This window comes from Bison bison, unplaced genomic scaffold, assembly GCF_000754665.1.
Source record: "Bison bison bison isolate TAMUID 2011002044 unplaced genomic scaffold, Bison_UMD1.0 scf7180017864201, whole genome shotgun sequence".
NCBI lineage: Eukaryota > Metazoa > Chordata > Mammalia > Artiodactyla > Bovidae > Bison > Bison bison.
The window spans coordinates 1,506,199-1,511,109 of NW_011494773.1; the positions used below are offsets into that span (position 1 = coordinate 1,506,199).

Genomic DNA, 4,911 nt, shown 5'->3' on the forward strand with positions numbered 1-4,911 from the left:
GCCTTTATGGTGCCCAGTCTCCACTCCTGGCATCCTTTCCCACACAAGTGCTTGGACCAAGTGCCTCGGGCTCTGCTCCCCACTGGTCTCCTGCTCAGCACAGCGGGAAAGGGCATGGTAGCACCATTTCCACCAAACACGCAGCCTAGCAGAGCGGCCAGAAGCAAGGACTTCAGAATTCAATTCCTGCTCCACCGCTTACCACTCGTGACCTTGGCAAGTGACATGGCCTCTTGTCCTTAGTCTCCTCTGTAAAACGAGAACAATACCACAACCATGTCACAGGACTGTGGGAGGATTAAAGGAGTAAATCTGGGCAAGTCACTTAGGACAGTGTCTGGAAATAGCACTCTGTGTCAGTTATGATGAGAGAATTTGTCCTGGGTTCTAGAGCAGCTGCAGGTTGAGCACTTATACTTGAGGAATTTCAGGTTTGGGCAAGAAGATGGGGAGCTTTGTGGGAGAGGTTTCCATTGTCCCTGAAATAAAACCCATGCCTAGTATATTGACACCATGACTGTAACCCAGATGTCCGTCTATTGTCTCTGTTCTTCCAGATAGCCCTAAAAATATGAGCTGAGAACTAACCTGGATGGTGGGGGCTTAGGCAGTTGATTCTTGAGGAAAAATGGAATATGCATCCTGCTGTCACTCATCTCTGCCTCTGCCAGCCCAGGACCTGCTGGTTGCCATCCCCACACACAGACTGGAACATCCCCCTCCTCTCCGCTCACTGACCATGGTGGTGGGACTCTGGGGGCACACACATAACCACCATTCCATCAAATCCTCTTCAAAAATCTGTGGTCAGCAGTAACGCTGAATGCCAGATTCAGGATAACTGTTACAGATGGCCAAACTGAGGTTCAAGGGGAAAAAAAAAAGATGGTTCTCGAGTGTTGCTTCAAGAACTAATGCCAGTCCTTGTGGTGTTTTCACTGCTCCTCAGCAAAACTGGAAAAATAAGAATAGCAATGAGAATTCATAAAGCAGAAATTATTCAGTTTTTGACTTGTGAGATTATGGCCTATCTTCTTTCCTGTGTCTTATGTGAGGGAAGATATTGAAATGTCCCATCCTTTGTAAAATGGTATCAATAGGAGCTGGGATTTGAAATTAGATCTTTTGAATACCTTCACTGCTATTTCACTATTTTAATTAATTTTAAATAACTTTAATTTTAAATTCAACTTTGTTAAAGTAAGTACTAAAGAATTACTTATATTGCAAATTATATACTAGATTGGATACTTGAAAATATCTTCAAATAAAACTCAGCACAAAGTTAACTCTTTGCGGCATCCTATGTAGGACTGAAAACTCAAATCCTCACATGGTCTGAAAGAAGGCTGAGCAGAGGTGCAGTTCCTGACCTCCATTGTGTGGCAGGCACTCTGTGAGGGCAGAAAGGAAAAGAAGCCTTTTTGCAAACCCCTAAGAGTAGCATTTCGGAGAAGGCAATGGCACCCCACTCCAGTACTTTTGCCTAGAAAATCCCATGGACAGAGGAGCCTGGTAGGCTGCAGTCCATGGGGTCGCTAGAGTCAGACACGACTGAGCGACTCCACTTTCACTTTTCACTTTCATGCATTGGAGAAGGAAATGGCAACCCACTCCAGTGTTCTTGCCTGGAGAATCCCAGGGATGGGGGAGCCTGGTGGGCTGCCCTCTATGGGGTTGCAGAGTCGACACAACTGAAGCGACTTAGCAGCAATAGCAGCAAGAGTAGCATTTAAAGGAGCAGGTCTCCCCCTGCTGGCAGTGGCGGTGGCAGAATGAGTCTTAAACCACGACTGGTACTGAGGACTCAAATTGGAAAGGATTCCACAGCAAGAAGAGACGGTGCTTGGAAAACCACTCTCCGTCACAGAACCCTGAGTGTGACGACAAAGATTAAAAGAACTCATGGCACTTTGATAGGAAACTGTCATCAGAGGATGCTGATTTGCAAACCCGGTGAATCAGCAAAGAAAGAAAAAGTTTTACGTTGGTTAGCCTCTATAAAAGATTCATTATCCATTTTCATGGTTATTCTATGTATCTAATTATATACAATAGAACCATACAGTACTCAGTTAAAATTATGCCTATCAGTAAACTAGTCTGATTCATTTGGTTCCACTACCAAATCTGTTTTTGAAGTTCAAATGACTGATACAGCATGGCCGTCTGGTCATTAGATAGGTGAAACCAGGGAAGTATGACTTATTTGCACTTGTGGAGGATTAAAATAATCTTCATGCTTTTGCTTATTTCACTTTTTCTCTTTGGCTGGTATGTACTCTGCTCTCAACCACTTCCATTACTGGATATCCTACTTTTACCTGACCTTCTTAAAGCTTTACTTCAACAGCAGAAAACAAGCAGGTTATTTTTCCTTTGATTTTATTAGATTTTGTTCAGAATCCACTGGCATTTATCATATTCTCTCTCATACAACTTATTAAAACATGTCTGTATTTCCTGTATCAGATTCTAAGGTATTTGAGGGCAGACAGTTTTATTCTGCCTCCAGAAGAGGCAGTATGGCCTAATGGTTTAGATCCAGGGCTTAGGAGCTCTGTCATCATGGACAAAAGCTTCAGTGCCTTCATCTAAAACATGGAAACATTAATAAACAGCGACCTCATCAACTTGTACAGACATCAGTAAGACAATGGGCTTCACTCGTGGCTTAGATGACTAAGAATCTGCCTGCGATGCAGGAGACCAGAGTTCAATCCCTGGGTGGGGATGATCCCCTGGAGAAGGAGATGGCTACCCACTCCAGTATTCTTGTCTGGACAATCCCATGGACAGAGGAATCTGACAGCTACAGTCCATGGGGTCACAAAGAAGTCAGACACAACTCAATGACAGAACTCTCTGTCTCTCTCTCTCTCTCACACACACACTCACACACACACACACACACACATACACACACGAAAGAGAATACATGCAGAGCTGCCTGGCTCTTCATTACTTGATAATTGTTAACAGTCCTTCCACCACCTCAACAAAAGCCATATATGCTGCAGGCACTCAATTATTTGTTGGTAGAGCTTATGCTAAGAAATACATTTAATGCATTAGCATTATCTGTGTCTGGAGGACTAATGGGATTACCTATGACTCTACAAGGCTTGAATTACCAACAGAGGGCAAATTTACCCTGCCCATCTTCTAGATCCAACACTAACTTTCAATGATGCTGGCAATCAATGCGCTGCACAATCTGCACTGTCCAACCAAGTAACCATTAGCTACACGTGGTTGCTGAGGACTTGAATGTGCACAGCCTTAATGAAGAAAACACCCACGTTTTCATTTCATTTAATCAGTTTCAGTACCCCCTCATGATTAGTGGCTACCCTACTGGACAGGGTCGCTCCAGAACTTGCCTCTACCGGTGGCAATCTTTAAATTCTTCCGTGTCCCCTTTTCCAGCTGTAAAATAACTTTTTCTAATTTAGGAGGTAACCTTCACTGACTCAATGCATCGGAATTTCAACTGATCGCAACCCCATTTTTTTTTTTTTGTTTAGCTGATAACACGTTGTTCGTGGTGACACTTCAAGAACTGGCCTGAGAAACAGAATCCATTTGAAGCTCAACATCTCGGTCAGTCGCACAATGAGTCATACATCAAATGACATGAAATCACCCATCAAAAAAATACTGATTGCGTCCCTGCCACGTGAAGCACTGTCTGGAGGTAAGGAAGGCAAACCGACGCCGCGACAGGCTCGGCAACAAGATGAGCAGTGCTGGGGACGGTGGGGGCGCGGTCCGGGCAAGCCTCCTTCGGGCCGAGACCCGGCGAAGCTGCCCGGCTGCTTCCGCTCGGGCTTGCGCGCAAGTCAGCCTATGGCCCGTCCCGGTCCCCAACGCCGACGGGGTCTCGGGGTACAAACCGAGAGCGCTCTCCCGGGCTGACTTCCACCCACGCCCTAAGAAGAATCACGCCTCCGGCCTTGTCTGCTAGAAGCCGACCCGCCCCGGCTTCTCCAGACCCCGCCCCAGAACTGCGCCCCACGCCTGCTCCACTGCAGCTCCCGTAGCACAAGGTCCCCGTACAAAATGGCGGTTTGGCCTGAGGAACTACTAACCATAGAGATGCCCGCCTTCCATGGATAGAGCGCCGACCTCTGAAGGGACGCCCGCCCCCCCCTCAGCTCCCTGAGGACGACGTGCCGGCGTCGTCTTCCGGCTGAGACGGGAAGAGCGGGCGCCTCCAAGGGCCCTTCTAGCAGAACAGCGAGCAGTCTCGGTGGCGCCGGGTCATCCGAGCCGCGTCACGTGACTGGCGAAAGCCGTTGCCGAGGCTGCGGGGAGTGGGGAGGAGAAATGGGCGGGCGGCCGAGAGGGGGGATCGTTTGAGACGCGACGACGACGACGACGAGGTTGTCATGGAGCCGCGAGGCCGGGCTCGCGCATGCGCCGCCGTACCCGCGGGTCGTCCGCTTGTGGAGCTGCGACCCCGGTCCTAGGTGAGCGACGGAGGGCTGCGGGGGTAGGGGAAAGGGGTTTGGGCGAGGAGCCGGCGGAGAGGAAGCGGGCGCCAGGGAGAGGAGGAGGGAACAGGCAAGACGGAGAGCGGGCACTTTCGGGGTGCCGAGGGCCAGATGGTGGGAGCTGGGGGTGATTGGAGCAGGGGGTGATGCTCCCTGCCCCGTTTAGTCGGTTGGTTTTGTTGCGAGGGTTAGGACCGCGTGGGAGAGGAGGTCACGGGTGAGGAGGGGTTTGTGTGTGGGGACCAAGTAGCGCTGGTAACCCTGTGAGGGTCCTGCCCGCGCCCCCCCGCCCCGGTTTGGGGTTGTGGGGTAGGGGCGCGGGGTGGGTAGCGCCCAATCTGGACCCGGGGCACAGGTGTGCTTTTTCCAGAGACTCGCTGTCACCCACTTTGCTGGTACTCCCCCCCCCCCCCCC

At 49.7% G+C, this 4,911-nt stretch overlaps 1 protein-coding gene across 1 annotated transcript in view; it reads left to right on the forward strand.

Annotated features, from left to right (window-relative positions):
• The first annotated feature begins 3,683 nt into the window (after positions 1-3,683).
• Positions 3,684-4,911, forward strand: part of CIPC (CLOCK-interacting pacemaker) — a 16,602-nt gene continuing 15,374 nt past the window's right edge. The window contains exon 1 of the mRNA XM_010844411.1: positions 3,684-4,472. The gene's annotated coding sequence lies outside the window, so the exon portion shown is untranslated. The remainder of the gene's footprint in view (positions 4,473-4,911) is intronic.